This window comes from Trichoplusia ni, chromosome 1 (genome assembly GCF_003590095.1).
Source record: "Trichoplusia ni isolate ovarian cell line Hi5 chromosome 1, tn1, whole genome shotgun sequence".
Taxonomy (NCBI): Eukaryota; Metazoa; Arthropoda; class Insecta; order Lepidoptera; family Noctuidae; genus Trichoplusia; species Trichoplusia ni.
In genome coordinates this window covers 15,009,587-15,028,310 of record NC_039478.1, presented here as the reverse complement: position 1 = coordinate 15,028,310, position 18,724 = coordinate 15,009,587, and positions in this window count along the sequence as shown.

Sequence of the window (18,724 nt, the reverse complement as noted above, 5' to 3'; positions counted from 1 at the left end):
TAGTATCCTATTAGTAAGACTCCGCTTTTTTTAAACTGTTTGTCCGTCCGACACCATGTTGTGCCTCATAAACCACGACAGCTGGGATGAAATTTTCGCAGATGATGTACTTGAAAAAGTACAAAATATGTGAGAAGTGCTATTGTGTAGAGGCATAAAGGTTTTTTTTATTATTCGATAAATAAAATTAAAACTATTTCTTCAAGCATATTAAGGCAACTTTGAATACAAAACAATATCTTCTACGTTAATGTGGTATCATTAAACTTTTGAAAATTATATTCAAGTAAAACTACTTCAAAAGTAAACTTACCCACAGTAAAGGTGTTTCAAGTATATATGATTTCTCCAAGAATTTCTATTGCATTCAACTTGACAGTCACGACAATGTCTTGAACGATTCAAAGTAAGTAGTAATTACAAGTTAAGTAGACACTGAGACATGCATACGCTTTCAACTGAATTCCTTAAAATTCAATTTAATTTAGTTCATCTTGAAGTGAATTCAATTCGTCTCGTTTATGCCAACATTTACTTAAATGTTGTGGGTTTTATCATTGTTATTTTTTTTATCTGAGATACTTAAAAACATTCGATTTTTCTATAGGAAAAATTCTATAGTAACTCTCGGGAGAATGAATCGCCCTGCTAAACGTTTTGTTTTACGCATGTGCAGAAAAAGTACTTCAGCGATTATTAATGAGTAAAATGGTGACTTTTTTCTTAAAGCTTATCTATTTTATGTATAATCACTAGAAAGTTCACAAAATACAAAAATAAATGATTGGGAAGTCGTAGCGGTAAAATTCTGTAATTCTACCTCAAGATTAGAAAAAGCATAAACGACAATAAACGTTTATTGACCAGCAACGGAACGTCAGTCAATCGAAAAGTTGTCAGTCAGTTTGACATTAACATAATATATTTTAAAATCGCAAGTTTATTTGTTGTTTGTTTTTCCGTTGTCTCAGTTATAGAATAGAATACAGCGGCAATATTCGAACGCGTTCAGAATAAGTTCACGCGCCATCTGTACAAGAAACTGTATGGGGTGTATCCGTTCTACCTACTCATGGATCCCACTCTGTTTGTTCTGAGCATGGATGGCAATGATCAACTGTATATGAGACGGGAGTTTGCACTGGTCGTCTTCTTGGTGAAGGTGCTTCGTGGAGTGGAGAATCACCCGGAAGTATTGCAGCGCTTGAGCGTGTGTACCGGACCGCTTCGTGTGGCGGCGGCGAAGCCCGCACCTACAGCGAGAACAAATTTGCTCGCCAAAGCACCTCTTACAAGAGCTCTCCACACCACCAACTTCTTCAAAATCAGACTGACGTGTTTATGTGTTTTTAATAATGTAATGTGTTGCAATTTTTGTTTAGTTTAAGTTCTAAGTTGTCGCATTAGGGTAAACCCTGTAATGATACTTCATGGTTTTAAATAAATAAATCAAAACGAGAATATTATAATAGTTATCTATTGATTCCAGTATTACAGATATTGGTAAAAGTGTACTTCGTACACAAAAACTATAAAACCGAAAGAAAAAAAGTTTAAGCGTCAGCTTATGCTTAGCAATCCAAAAGAATTACTGAGCGCTGGTCTTCAGCTTAAATCCTTGACCCCCGTTTACAAGTAAAGTACAGAAAAAAAAACATCCACTCGATACATCACAATCACAATTACAAATTTTGAGGACAGATTTTGTTCGTCTTCGCTGTCACTACTATCCCAGTCCGATAGCTGAGCTAATACTTCAAGATCGCTATCACTATCACTTGAAAATATTTACATTTTCACAGATTTCTCAGTACAATCCGTAAAAATTTGGGGATCGCGATTATAGATCAAAAACGTCGAAAATCGATTTGTCAAAACCAGAGATCGGTTATAGAAAACGCATAACTGTCACTTTCATATAAATACCAATCTAAAATCTCGATCCGCCCTCCCAAAGATAGATTGAAGAAAAAGATCGAGAAAACGATCCATGGATCGGTTATAGAAACACTAAAAGTTGAAAATGGATTCAAATGTCAATCTCGATCCGTAAATTAGGGATTGAGATCGAATATAGAAAGCGGCCGTAAAAGGGGCAGCTACAAAAATCTTTTGTTTACTTATTTTGAATTAATGGATTCTAAATATCTTTAAACCGTTAAATGGATGAATAATAAATTAACAGCGAAAGAGTGTTTTCCAATCTGTTTTCTATTGTTTCGTTTTGTATTTAAAAGTAAAATACAGTACTAAAATATACCTACTCTTTTTTTCTTAATATTTTTAACTGTAGTTTTCAATAATTGGTTTTTCATTCGGAATAGACACTTTAATATAAATTAGGAAATTTTACACCAATTACAATGTTCAAGTCATTTATAAAAGCAAACAATGAAACATAATACTTGTCTAGAGAACAACTTCAATAGTCGTTCCCCAATTATCTGAATGATAAAACTGATTCATTTGTTTTAAAGACTTTAAGGCATTTTACTCTATCTAGGATTGAATATTATTATTGCTGGAATTTTGATTGCACTAAAATTGTAAAATGCTAAAATATATCTATTTGAGATTGTGATACGTCGAGGTACCTTTTTAAAACGATATCCGACTTCAATGTAGAAGAAAATTTCATGCTAAGTTGCTTTTAATATACAATTTGAGTGCCGAAGAAATTCTGCAAACATGCCTTATATTTTGATATAAGACGAATAAATAGCCCCAAAGAACTAACAGTTTACTTGAACCCTTTAAAGTGCCTCGAAATTATGCCAAAAACGTCCTCGTTCTCGGACAAGAGTAAACGAATAACTCTTAGGAAACGTCCGCAAGCAAGTATGTACCTATATAAGACATCTCGCGTTTAACGTCCTGCGTCCGACCCTCCATCCGTCTCCCAATATGTTGGAGTAATGTAAGGAGTTTCGTAATTTGATTCGACTGAAATATTAACAGAGAAATTCGCGACAAAAGACAAACGATCTCGAAGGGGGAGGCTAAACACATTTGTAGTACTGTCACCGTGTCTTAACGAGTACTGTACCAACATTGCCGATTGTCGACTCTGCTAACATTGCCGACCTGTTGAACAGGCTTCGTTTTGAAACTACAGCTGATTTATATTGTAGCGTACATGTTGTAGATTAAATTTTCAATTACGGGTGGCGCTCTCATAAAGTTTTATTATCATATTATGTTAAGTATTATAGGTACGGTCGAGTTAACGTTTTGGTGCAGCGTTTAGTTTAGTAAGGTAAATAATGTAGTGGAATACGGACTTAAGATTATTTTAAGTTATTTGTACAAAATTAAGGTTTTGTTTCCAGAAGGTATAAAAGGAGCACTGAAACTAAGGCTGTGCTGTCTGTTCGTCTGTCACCATTTTGTGTCACGAGAACAGTTATAGGCTTTTAAAATGTTCAGATGAATTTCTGCTGTCGCTATATACTATTATAAGTCCATTATTACTACTTAATCAATACTCATAGCGTAAAGTTCAAAATCAGAAATTTCTTCAAAATGTTCTTGGAAGGAAAAAAACATTTTTGTTTCGCAATTGTGTTTTTGTTTCCATTCAGACTTAATCAAGCAAGCCATACATGGCAAAGAAAAAAATTTAAAACGTTAACAGCAACAAAAACTGAAATACAAAAAAAAAATTGAAGTAGGTACTTTATCTAAAACCAGCATTTTCCTTTACAGACATAAATCCTCTTTTTAGAAAAAAATACTAACTTTAAGAATGATGTCTACTCTCTAAGCCAGATCTAAGCAAGTTCAATGTAGGTAATCTTCTGCCTCATAAACTACCCGATAGGCAAATAAAGGCTTTTTTATTTTTTACTCAGGCTTCAGACTGAGCGAACACAAGTTAGTTTATTTACTTTTAGTGTGACCTCAAAATGTTATGAAATACAATATAGTATTTTTGTTCATTATTCATAAAATTCATTTATAAAATTTTAGCTGACCCAGCAAACGTTGTTTTGCCTAATGAATAATTTCTAGTTATATGTATTTTTAATGCCACATTAAAAAAATCGTCCAAAATAAAATATATTTATGTTTTATTTTATTGGGTATGAAAAATAGATGTTGTTCTATTCTCAGACCTACCCAATTTGTATACAAAATTTCATAAAAATCGGTCGAACCGTTTCGGAGGAGTACGGTAACCAACATCGTGAAACGGGAATTTTTTATATTAGAAGATAATGCAAGACCCAGGCAAGAAGGATATTGTGGCTAAACTACAGCTGAACAAGTTAAACTGCACTTCATACGGTCGGTCTTTGGATGGGTGACCATCATAGTCATAAAAAGTTCCTCTATGTTTTAGAAGAAAGGTTATATAGTGAGCCCCTAACTATACGAAAAAAGGTTCTAAATAACATTAGGAAAAAATATTTAATCAATTAGATTTACAATTGGTTAAGTTTCATATTTAGATATCTATTTTAGGACGTCGTTTTGCTTATCTGTGATTTTAAAATACGAAAATAAATACACCTACTGAAACTTAACCACACTGTTATAGTAAACCAAACTACATTAATATTAAAATGTTTACAGTAACTGAAAGCTCGCCTTTGATCATATTGAATCATTCGGAAAATATTTACTTATCAATCCAAGTCTAAAACTAAGTATAAAATAAAATACTTACAAATACACTCAGACAGCCAATTATTAAATCCTACTACTAAATATTATAAAGGCAAAAGTTTGTAAGTATGGATGTTTGTTACTCTTTCACGTAAAAACTACTGAATGGATTTAAATGAAACTTTACCACAATATAGCTTATACATCAGAATAACACATAGGCTACAATTTTTGAGGTTTCTAATGTGAGGTCGTAAAAAAACAATTTTTTTACGCTTACATTGCACATGCTGACTGAATCCTGCAAGATAGATAGAAGATAGATAGTTAGAAGGCAGGTATAAATTATAACTTATATCTTCTAACCACGCGGACGAAGTCGCGGGCAACAGCTAGTCTCTTATAAATTAATGAAAGCCTTGAAGCAATAGGCAATTTTAATTATTTAAACTGTGGTTATCATCAATTATTTCTATTTCCTCAGAAGTTTTTCAGATGTAATAAAACTTGCATACATAAATTTACCCTATAATTAACAACATTATCTTATTTTAAGATGTAAACAAATAGTGTTTCGATACTCAATACTTTTATTGCATTCCACATGCAGTAAACTTATAAATAGATCATTACATGGACCCTGTCGGGCACAGCAAATAAGTAGTTTTAGGAGAGAGGAAGCTTATTATTGATCATTTTCTTTTTTATACAAACTTGTATTTACAATATAACATCTAATAGTAATCTATACTAATATACAAAGCTGAAGAGTTTGTTTGTTTGTTTGTTTGAACGCGCTAATCTCAGGAACTACTGGCCCAAATTGAAAAAATATTTTTGTGTTGAATAGACCATTCAGCGAGAAAGACTTTAGGCTATAAACCATCACGCTGCGACCAATAGGAGCGAAGATACAATGGAAAATGTGCAAAAAACAGGGCAGGTATAAATCATAACTTATATCTTCTACCCACGGGGACGAAGTCGCGGGTAACAGCTAGTAGATAATAATAGTTTGACCTCAAGTAACCAAATTATGATTAACAGGATATAAAATGATAACATTGTTTACATAATCCACGTACTTAAGAAGCGGGGCTAAAAGGCTTTTCTTAAGCGTAGGAGGTGTTAGCATAGGAAGCATTTTAATTAGTAGTAGGCCGGGAAATTACGCTTAATTAATGATGTACTTACTTGAGTATTTTGTACATCGCTTAACACTATAATTATTCAAAGTCTCCTTAAACAAATTGTTTGTTATTACCTAAACCTTTTTGTAGAATTTACATGTACTCGTATCAACAAGATTAGAATGATGTAAAATGACTGATACCACGTGACGTAGGTTCGATCCCCGCGTAGGACAAACGTTTGAGTTATCCACGAATACTTGTCCTTAGTCTGAGTGTCTTAGTGCATCATCGGCCTAGCTATTTCCCAACTATGTTGGGGTCGGCTACCAGTCCAACCGGTTTCAGCTAAGTACCAGTGTTTTACAAGGAGCGACTGCCTATCTGACCTCCTCAACCCAGTTACCTGGGCAACACGATACCCCTTGGTTAGACTGGCTGTCAGACTTTTTTCAGCTTCTGACTATCTGTAACGACTGTCAAAGATGTAGGAATAACAGCCGGGACCCACAATTTAACGTGCCTTCCGAAACATGGAGGAACTCGTTATGACAAAGATGGTCACCCATCCACGGACCAACCGCGTCAAGCATAGCTTAACCTGTGATTGAATCACTTATGCGGTTATAGCTTAGCCACGAGCTCCTCCTGAGTGTCTTAGTGCATGTGACTTGAAATTCCTTTGGGAGGAAGTTTTATTTTTCCAATAATTAATAAATAAGTCTACGTTAAAAGAGTACACAGTTCCAGTTCCAGAAATTGTGTTTTATACTCAATAAAACACAATTTCAATTTGAGGTTGAATACGTGTGTAGTCACAAAACATTAAATCGGATCTACAAAGCTTTCTCATCAGAACGAATATCGATTGAAAACATCTAATACCCTTCTTTGCTAAGAACGGGACTATTCCCAATACACTGTTTGCATTTTCACACGTGGCGATTTTTTCAACGTTATCGATAATCATTTTCTTTAGTCCCGCAAATACATTATACCGTTAGCATAATATAAACTCTATGCTGGTAAGTTTAAGTTTAAAATTGCTTGACAATGTTTTAATATAAGCTGTTTCTTTTGTGAATCTATGTATCGAAGGGGGTACGTTTAACAATAAGAGAGGCGTGTATTGAATGTCACATTTTGTATAGGTGACACAAGTTGTAAGAATGTCTGAAAGCTGTTATGTTATAAGGCTGCATCCTTTCTGAGGGAATGATCGACTTTGTATACGTTGCTACGAAATAGGGTGTTTTGATGTTACAATGTAACAAAAGCTATGGAATTTTCTGTGAATAAACAGGTCAGGTGCCAGTCGGGCTCGCGATGTCTATGGTTCCGTATATATAGGCTAAAGGTACATTAATCGGTTGGTCGACAAATTAGTTTGTAAGTAACTTTGAGTCTAAACCGGATTTACGAACAAATGCATGACCGTAACAACTTTTCTGCAACAGAAATACATAATTTGTTAACATTTCAAGTGTCTAGCTCTGATAGTTTACAAGATACTATTTGGTGATGGACCGAAGGATAGACAGACGGAAACATACGAACTAATTTACAGATTTTTATTGTATTTTCAAGTGAAAATGAGTCCTTCAAATCATTAAATGAATTCAATGTTTTTCAGTAAATAGTTTACGCAATCCTTGAAAGGCAATCAACAGCTTTGCTTAATTGCAAGGAGGTTTAATTAAGTTTTCGATATTGTTTTCAGGCACTTCATTAATCTCTATGTTCTCCTGTCGCGAATTGCTCGAAAGCATTTAATCTAGATAGTAATTCTAAAAAAAGTTTTAAGTTTCCTATCTAATTTAATTTTTTGTAATCTTTAACTGCCAATACTCACTTAATTTGAAATGATTTTTTTTTCTTTTTTTATTGTACCTACGGTGCTCACTATTTATAGGACTCTACAAATCTATTTACACTCGCTCTAAGAATTATCATCCTTAAATAATTTAACCAAATTCACTATATGCAGAATCTTTGTCATAATTCCATTATACCTCAGCCCAAGCTAATGTAAAACTTAAATAATTCTCGGCGTACCCTCCACGGTTACTCATACCTTCAATTGAATTAACAATTAACATTTCTACAAATCAAAGTTAAATTACGTAACAAAGGGTTTCTATTGTGTGAACAGAGGCTGTGTTGATTTTGCATATTAAACGACTGGCAATTTCAGCTGATCCAAATTATAGAGAGGATTAAAATCTGTGCGTGAGAGCTCTGAATGTACAATGAGTGTTTCAACCAGGTTTGATGTCATTGTAGAGGAGAGATGGAGTTTTATACTAGACGCAGCAGCGTCTCACTCTTCTAGCTCAGCAGTCTTATATGGTGTCATGGTAAAGGTACTGTCCTCAGTAGTAATTGTGAATAAGTGTTCTCGTTATCTTGCCCTCTAATAAAACCTTCTATTAGGACGCTTCATCGCTGCGTAAAGAGCTAAAATTACAGTCCAGTGCATGTAATTTAAACTCCTAACTGTCGAATCCAGTCTATTAGTGTTAAAGTTAAACTGTGAATGCAATTCTTAAAGTAAAGATTTCGAGGTAATGAATGTTAGTCCTAAATCTAAAAAAAGATTATTGAATTCAGTCTATAACCTTTACCGACACTGTTTTCCTTGTTTGAGAGCAAAGAATAGCACTGCGCGTAATGTGTCATATTCACAATGGAAACAACCAGGAGATTAATTAAAACTGCATATTTTGTGCAATTTTATGGTACCTATGTACTCTTCTACTGAGTACCTTTCGCTCAATCACAATCAATTGCAACAAACGATTATATTATTACTGAGACTACACAAACAAACGAATTGTACATGTCCTTCTAACAAACAGGCTCGGAGTTCTAATTCAATTTGCACCTCTCACCCGTTTCACTATAATCCCACTCCTGTTTAATATTCGACCCGTTTTAGGCCTAAATGGTAATGAGTTATCCAGTTTTAGCTAAATGAAGATTCTGTTTATACGATAGTAACTCAGTTAATCCAACGACTGGCCTATTGAGAACGCATTTAGTTTGGTACTCAGACGTTTACAGGACTATAGATTTTTGGGTGTCGGGTAAATTAAACCGCGTCAAGACAGGAGTTATTGTTGTATTTTAGAGTTTGTTTGGTACTCTGTGAGGCTTAGAGGGGTAAAGTATTAACTTAAGAACTCATGTTGGTGCTTGTTCTCGTAAGATTTTTTGTACTGACCGTTGCATGAAAATATTGTACGTCGCCAAGACTAAGATAATGGCTCTTGACAGATTACACTACCTGATTTATTAAGTTTATTCTTAAACTCCTTCAAAACTTACGTTTTTATATCTATGTAAAGCATAGCAGTATGAATTATGTAAATGTAAAATCGAATAACTACTAGCTCTTATAAAAATATTGATTTCAAGCGAACACCTTTCGTTCACATCTTAATTAACGTGGCCAACTTTGCCTTCACAACACATCGCGCAAACACGTAAATCGTTTCTCTTTCCGCTGTAAAGCGTAACGTGTAAAGCGTAAAATAAATTAGTTGTGTACAAAATTTTTCCGGTAAAGGATTTTAATGAATTTTTAAAACGGTCCCGGGGCCCGTATCGCGCCGACAACTTTAATTAAAACCCCTGGAGGCGTAAAAACGGCGACGATTTCAACATAACTGTAGGAAAAAACGCGGAATGATTTCGTTTAGTTTTGTTTCGAACAGATGTTGTGGCCGTTCGCTCCGACTCTGTTCGTATTTCAAAAAGTTGAACCGGTATCAGGGCGCCCATTTTGGTATTTTGTGAAACACTTAAATTTCTCAGGGTAGGTAACCCAACACAAAAGAACAAAATATAAACTCTTACTAGAAATGAAATCTATATTCGTTTTTATTTTCGTACAAGGAAAAAAAATAGTATTTTTCATAGCAAAAAGAGTGACCATGGCAGAGTGGAATATCACGATCAATAAATATGCACCAAACTGTTTCTAAGCTTATACGCCTCCCCAGTCTTAAAGATTCTATATTATGCGTAACTCTTCTCACTATTAGGTATTTGTCAACACGGGATTGCACTTTGCCAGAGATCGCAGCCTTAAGTAGTTTCCACTTCCACCAATCTCGAATCGAAATGTAGCAATTCCGAAACTCGTCGCGAAGTAATTTGACGTTATTATGCTGTAATCGAACCAAGAAATTGAGTCTGCCGAAAGTAGAGCTTTAATGCAAATGTAGGCTCTCAAGTATTCTGTTTGTGACTAATGCACCTGCATTACAGAGATCACCGCATTCCCCTCGAATATACAGTTACGTTCATCTTAATTAGATGGGTTTATAGCTAGGATTAACTGTCCCCTTTTAATCTACAGATGAAAGCTGATGAAACCTTTTCGGAAAACCCAGGAGAAACGCAATTACGTGCCTATTAAGTATTAATAGCTGATGTGATGTATAATGGAGAGGGTTCAATGATTTGATAGGCACCCATATCTGATCCCAACTCTGGAGGGAACAAAAGTTATCTCTGAAGATACTTAAACTGGGTAGTTGAACATTCAGGGGACGAAATGTTTAAAAAGGATTTGATTTTAAAGAGGTTTCCTATATCTCCTGTAAACAATTTTTGACGAGGACAAAGTTGGTACGTGAGACAGGAAGTAAACAGCGTCTTGAAAATGGAACGGAAATAGTGAAAAGGAAATGACTTCATTCCGATTCTATTTAGTCCGGTTGTTTGTGGAATCGGCACCTACAAAAGAGGTATTATTTAAAAATCCTCACCTTAAACTTGATAATTTATTTGGCAAATAGTGCTACTACCACAAATGGTTTTTTTTTTATATAAATACTTTTTGGTACCAGAATAAATTGAAAATTTAATCCTTTATTCGGAAGATTCCCTATCTACCCCAGCTTTTAAATTAGAGTAGAATATAAATTTCTCCACAACAAAGGCTCTACGAATCTTCTTGAATACATCTTGATTATTTATACTGATTATCCCTTCTCACATCTACACTTAGGCAATAAATTGTGGGTTAGTCTCCCTAAAACACAGCGGTTCAGGTAAAGTGTTTGTAGATTCAGTCTACATAAATAAATTCTAAAGAATATGTAGGTGCTAGAAGATACAAAATATTCATATGATCTAGAATTGTTAGTATTTTACTATTCTTTATACGGCAGATTTAAACTTGTAACACAAAACAATTCTACTCTTGTACTTTCATTAACTTTAGTACAGAAAAAGTCAGTTCTTGAAACCGACAATGAGTTAACTTTCACTTTCATTTTTATTAGCTTGAATTTTTCTTTTTTTATGATCTCCAAGCTTTGTTGTTGTCGATTATTATTAATATCGGCGCTAATAGAATATGAACCTTATAGTAATCAATCCGTGCAAACACCCACCACTAATTTTATTCCCTAAACACATTATATAATAAGATTCATTATTCATTAATTTATTCAGCACAAATCAACAAAGCAGGTAGCAGAAACTAAAGTTAATTTAAGCATTAACTGTTTGGCTATAAAGCTGTTTACAGGGTGTTGTTAGCTGTGACGTATGGGACGTGTGAAACGGTGCGTGAACCAACATTGTCGGTCCTTTATGGTTATCCCATAAAGCAAATAGTGTTTGCCATAGTAACCTTCATGGTAGCAACGTTAAAACTTCGTGGACCCCTTGTTTGCTTACGAATTTGCATATTTTGAATTCGTTTAATAGACTTGGATGGTATAAGGAATAGGATAATATTTTTTACGACTATTTGTCATGCACAATGCATCAAGATATTTTTTCTTCAGTGTTCAAAATCAAAAATCAATTTTCTTAGGTTTTAATTTTTTCCATGTCGTCACATAATGCTACAACAATTAGGTACCAAGAGACTGGTGGCTGTAACAATTAAAACCTGAATGATTTTATATCCATTTTCATGAACACTAGCACATAAAACATTTAATACGCACAAAATTCATGTTGGCAAATTAAACCGACACACATCAAGTCAATTACCCCACAAAATATTAAAACAAACCCAAGAAGGATATCAAAGTTAATACCTTTATTACTTACAAACGGGAGCCGAGCGCTAATTAAGAAATTGCTACAAATTTTCGACCTACATTGTACGGGTGGAAGTAAACTCAAATATATACAACTTCCTTGATTAACATGCCACAGTTGAATGCAAATATATACTTATTGCCGCAGAGGGCAACAGCAGAAGCCCTCAGGGGTACTCTTAGGAAAATTGACGCGAAACAGGGAGGCGTAATGAGGTTAGATCCAGTGGTGATGCGAGATGTATGTGGTTTTTGAAGTCAACTCGTTTAAATTGAGAATACAGTTTTTGGCGGGGCCTCAAATTAGTTTTGTTGATATTATGGTACTTGTATAGGTCTACTAAGACTACGCTACGTTGCCTAGATGACAAATTTGGTTTAAGCTAGTCTTCAATTGCGTTGGCTTACTTTAACTTTGTTGGCTGGTTACCACGCACTAAAGCATAATTCTATTGTGATAGTAGTAGTGGATACATAGTTATACTTATGTCCCAAATATTAAGTCAAATATTATATAAGCGACCAATCTAACATAATTTCTGATCGCATAAAAAAAGCTGAAGTTTATTTTCATTTTAGTATTTTTTTTTTGGAGATTAGTCTTTTTTCGCTTTTGCAATGTTCCGAACTTTCTGTTTGACATTTTTTACACGATTTTTATTAGCTTCACCTGTATTTTACATTACATATGTTTCGCCACGTCAAAACTCAATACCTAGAGCACAGAGTATGCAAATGTGATCTCTATTACCTGAAAGCGCTAAAATAGCCTATCGATAGCTTTAATCAAAACGTAATTTAGCGAAACGTTGCTCCGTAGCTTGCCTACATTTCGATTGCAAGCAGTGATTTTATTCTCATAGTAGTGCGGCTAAGGCAGTGGCATATAAGTGGACGTTACAGCCAGATGTTACATTTTTTACATATTGGAACTGTTCCAAGAGATTCGTGAAGTTTTATCACTTTCTGCGTCGGGTTTCCTTAAGCCCGTTTAACTGAAAGTACTTACATATCACTGATACTGTATGAGATACTCGCGTACAAATACTCAAGAAAATAACATTATAAAATGAAAGAAAGCTGGCCGATAGAAGCTGGAAACTTATTTCAAATTTAAAAAACAACGAAAAATACAGTCTTTCATTTTATTTTTTAGTTTTTAAAATTATGTTGCTGTAAAATTTCAGCCAGTAAAATATTAAAAAAAATCATGAATTCCGACATAAATAAGTTGTAATTGAAAACAGGTACCATAAAGACGAAGGGAAATTCCTTTGTATTCATACATACAATCACATGTAGCTATGTAATTACGATTCACGAATTCACCCGAAACATATGGTAGAAATGTATTAAAAAATCCTATAAAGGGGCTTCATAATAAAACCAAAAGATTCCCGAAGAATCTGAGATTAAAATTCCACCCTTTATTTTGAGGAGTCAATAGATTGAAATGAAAGCCAGAAATCAAAGGATCTCGGCTATTTATACAAGAATTCGTTAAAGATTCGCAGGAAATTTATATTTAAAGAACGAGATTAATGACTTAGACAGACAAGGAGTTTATTTGTGTTTTTTTTTTGTTTTATCAATAGTAAAGGTGTCAACGTTGACAGCTGTAACGACACTTTTAAAACAGTATTAAGAGAAGAAAACTATTAATATGAACACGTTTGAAATATTTTGCAATGTAACAAAACTCAGTTACAATATTTTGTAATGCAAAATGAAAGTACTACAGCGTTAGAGAATAGTTTTCCATTTAAAAGTACAAAAAATATCGCATAAGAAATCAAGTAACTAAACGTATAACCGTGGGGGTGTTATTTATAAAAGGTTGAAATATATAATCTACGTATACGGATATATATTTCAACCCTTTGACTACATATCTTTAAAGCCAAAACATAATTTAATTCTATACAAAACGTATACAATGATCTACTTCGGGGTAATCTAATACACAATCGTTACGAATAAACAGACACGAAATACAACCAAAACACATTGACATCAAACAAAGTCAACGCCTTAACACCTAAATAAAATATTACGCTCAGCAAAATCCAAACTCGCTAAAGGGCTATCCACAAACAGATACTGTCTATTTAAAATAGGATTTTGAATTATTCACGGCACACCCCTGACGAAGGGGTTGATTATCCCCTACGCACTGGATCAGGAAGTGAAACCCAGCTTTAGGGTTGTGCAAAAGAAAAAAGAAGTATCTGACATGTGGCGTGACTTCGCATAAATTATTATGTGAGCAGAATTTTATACGAGTTAGACTAAATTTATTCAGTACGCCTTCGCTGTGGTTAGATGAATAATATTACGAATTGATTGAATTATGGGGGAAAATTTTACCCTAATTTGGGTGTGTATCTATAAATCTTGATTTTAAGTTGAAACGGATATCTATAGGAAATTTACAATACAAATTGGCATAAACGGACAATGTTCATTGAGGAAGGGGTCTTTAACTACGTATATGCGTGACTTTCACGTCATAGCTACACGTCTCACCACTATGCATTTTTCGTGTAAGCAAGACCGCAAAAGTATCAGAGCTTTGAAAAATATTCTAGAAATTTCTTGGTTTCAAATAGTTAATGCTCTATAAAAAGCAACTTAATTAGTAGCCTGTATAGGCTGCCAGGAACTTTAGAAACCTTATTATCAAAGTTCCTAATTAGACCAATCATCTTATTAACGGTACATCATACAACTTCAGTCATTAATCGTAATCCCTTAGAATTCACGTTCTACGTTCTACATCAAATCAGTAGGATTCCTGAGATAGTGTAGCATTTGATTGAAATGGGAAAATTGCTGCTATTACGGTACCTGAGATATGATCGCCGGCTTGTTGATACTTCAATCTGAATACCTAGCTATCTTGATTGGAACTATTGTTCATTTCAAGGGATTTATGGCTGATTTGTATGTGATAAATACGTGAGGGAGCCCTGAATGTATGGGAAATCGTGGGGACTTCCTTTATTGCTGTTAAATCGGGACATATATAAATGGACAGTGATTAACTGTTAGAGTTGAGTGAGTTATCTGAATAGTAATTTGTTTATTTACGTTACTTATATAAAACTAGCTTTTACTTGCCGCTCAGATTTACTATGGCTGCAAAAATATCATATGCTTTAAACGAAGTCAAATGAAAGAAGCCTATGTGTAAATCCAAAGTGTAAGCTACCGATATAAAAATCACCGAAATCGGTCTATCGGTTTATGAGCGCTAGGAGCTAACAAATATCCATACATACAAATAAACACACATACTTACACATTTATAATATTTATATGCTGTAGCGATTTTCAATTATTGCAGTGTCTTACGCATCACAAAACATGACAGCTTTAGGTTTCATTCAAATTCAAAAGATATTCTTACAATAGATTTCACACAGTCTTTATCTAAAACCATAGTAAGTCATGTTCAACATAAAAAAAAAAATTAACATAGTACAACGCCGATTACACAATAAAGAAAATTTAAAATTTTTGTTCTCACCTCAAGCGAATTATGATACGACTCAACAAGGCGTTAAAGTAACTTCGAAATGTACTTTAGACGACTTTTTACTTTTATTTATGCGTCAGAGTTTGTTAACTGTAATCTACTTCAAAACGTTAATGTGAACTGTAAGCGAGACATTAGCGACAAATTATTTGTGCGAGTATTTCGCGCAAGCATTTTTAACACTTACTATAAACGTCTAAAACTGGTGTGTTGATATCGTGGAAGCGAGATGACGCTAGAGGCAGCACAACAAGCGGTCTCGCTTCCTCAATGGCGACAAACATGCTTTAAGAGTTTGTGGTACAGATACAAGTCGGTATATTTAGCGGTGGCTCGCTGAAATGAAAAGTTGTTGGTTTTCAGGTGAACCAAGGCTTGACTAACCGCTTTAAACCAGTTCATGAAACCTTGTATTTGTATCCTTTAATATTTGTTATGCGTGTTCATCCTGATTTAGTTTGTGAAGACGTATAGATGTTTGACACTCTTTTACTCAGAAACTGCTGAATTGATTTTGATAAAAATGAAATAAGGTATCTACTCTTATTTAGAACAAAATTAGGATTATGCTTGACCGCGATAACTGACATCCAAGAAGTTGAAGCGGGTCACTGCTATTTGTTTTACAAATTGCCTACTTTGATGTTACCCTGTTCATTGCGATTATTTACTTTCCTTTTACACCCACATTAAAATGAAGTCACTTTACAACAAACCCGACCTGTATCACCGTATCACATTGAAATCGAGTCAGTATAACTTTTTGTGAATGTATCACAATATGCTTTTCCAAGGTTTTGACCCGCAAAAAGCTAAAATTTTCCGTTTCAATGTAAATAAGTTACCCTCGTCAAGATAAGACAGACGGTGTGTTAAAGCCGCTTTCTCTTTTCATAATATTTATTATTATTTCTTCGTGATTCCCGAGTTTTGTTTGAATGAAGATTCTATAAAGTAAGGCAATGTGCGCTTGGCAGGGGTTTTTCTGTTTCTTGATTTGTGTTAAATTTTGCGGTTTTGAGTCGAGGGCGTGAATTAGGTGATCTAATAAAAAATATTTTAGTGTTACTGCTGTTAAAGCATTTTTCGTTCCAAGTGGGAAATTAGGTACTTGAAACCTTTTTACAGTTTTTTTTATAACATGCGTTCGTTATGGTTTTGGGGGAGGCTGGATAAATGGCCAAAGAATGACTAGAAAGGTTTGCATTGTTAACGAAACCACTGCTTTTAGGTTACTTACCAAACAATATATAGTACAGAATTACCGTATAAATTTTGATAAATTGCTCACAGGCACTTTAGATCCCAAGTGCTAACCAATAACCACATAAACACGTTTTTATTTTCATACCTTGATCTCCTAATCCGACTTCTGACCCCACATTCATAAATAACAGTTTTCACCGAATAGCCAACTTTATATTCACCAAACTACCCGTGGGGTACTTTATAGCGATTTACTGATGTTTGGGCCACATCGACCGGCTGTCTAGAAAAATGGACGGCCATGCATTAGCGGGCGGGGGGTTAAAGCGCTTAGTTGCTCGTATCGGCTCGGGGTGATTTTATTTTGAAGGTATATTGGTAAGTAGTGCCAACCCAGGTTTAGTGGAGCTATAAATTGAAAATGTGCTGGTTTAGGAGTTTATTTAAAAATATAGACGGATATTTCATTTCGTTCGGAATTGAATTTGGTACGAAACTGGATATTTCTCTATAAATGCATAATACAGACTCAGATTTAGTTTTCTTTTTAAATGTTTTCAAAAGACTTCGTTTCCATTTCAGAAACTTATAGCAAGGCTGGCCTGTTGGTCTAGTGGTGAGTGACCCTGACTGCTATACCGGAGGTCGTGGGTTCGATTCCCACCCAGAACAAATGTTTGTGTGATGAGCACGATCATTTGTTCTGTGTCTGGGTGTAATTTATCTATATTATGTATGTATTTAGAAATATATAAGTAAGTTTATCAGTTGTCTGGTTACCATAACACAAGCTCTGCTTAGCTTGGGATCAGATAACCGTGTGTGAGTTGTCCCAGGATATATTATTATATATTATATATTATATTATATATATTATATATATATATATATATTATAGCACCAACCGCATTATCAATATTTATCATTATAAACAAACTAAACAACTTTTTATTTCGCTTTTTTTTACCCTTCTTTTATTTTTTCCAAATGTATGTTTATAGAGGTGCCCATTATAATTAGGTATTTTGCAAAAAGAGCCATCGACCTTTTGTTAGCAATATCTACTTTTTGCTTTCAAATTTTTAAGGCAATGTTATCCTATCAAAAAACCGTCTGCGCGTCATCCACGTATCCATAACATTTTACCCCATCATCTTGCATGAATAGAAAAAAAAATGCGATTCAAGCGAATAGCTACACCTATTTCTTGCTGATGGCAATAGCGGCCAACAATTGCTTTGTGTAGCTTTCAAAAGAAAAATAGTAGGCCCCTAGATTGCTTTCAAGCCCTTTAGGTTGTCAGATGGGATGGTTATTTACATCGTATTGGAAAAAAACTTCGTCCTTTATTTCACCAGCTCGGGGACGCGACGAAGAAATGTTTATTTATTTCTACAACGTTAGTTTTTGTTTACGGAGGAAAATTTATGCCGATCTAGGAAAAATGTTTAGAGAACCTTTAAGGGAAAATAAAACGTGATGGTTTATTGGAAGTGGTTACCGTTTGTTGAGAGCCTGATGGTATCTAACATAGTTTGTTCTTGTTACACATTTACATAGTCTACACGTAAAATGGTAAGTAGGTTCTTGAGTTCTTGAGTAAAGTTTAGACTTAATGTGATTCAAAAAATGATAAAAAGAAAACCTTGATTTTTGATGTAGGCTAAGAATTAATTTAGGTCAAGTTTCATTGCTAGAACGTTTTTGACGCGAAAATCAAATTTATCTTTTTATAACACAAAAAAATCCTGCGTTTGAGTATCGGTCAGCAATAATTCAATTAATTTAACTACGTACTTCATATTTCTAAGAATATATTTTTCCTTATAAACGCTCCAGTATCCGAGATTGCTGGACTATGCAGCGTATTCTCATATAATTATGTCACAACTTAAAAGATCCCGAAGAGACAGCGAGACCCAAAGTGGGCTCAGCTCGCATTAAATTTAGACTTCGCCGCTTAACCATCCCAACAGTCTATAAATTTCTAAAATGGCGTCGTATTACATTTCATCATGTCACCACATTACATAAACTGGTAGCCATAAGTGTATACCATAAAAAAGATACACAAAATAAATTCAGACGTAAAACCTAAGTAAGCCAATAAAATGGTTTAATAAGCACGCATTTACGCTGTGGATAAATTTTTTTGGACGACATCAGTGATATTTACT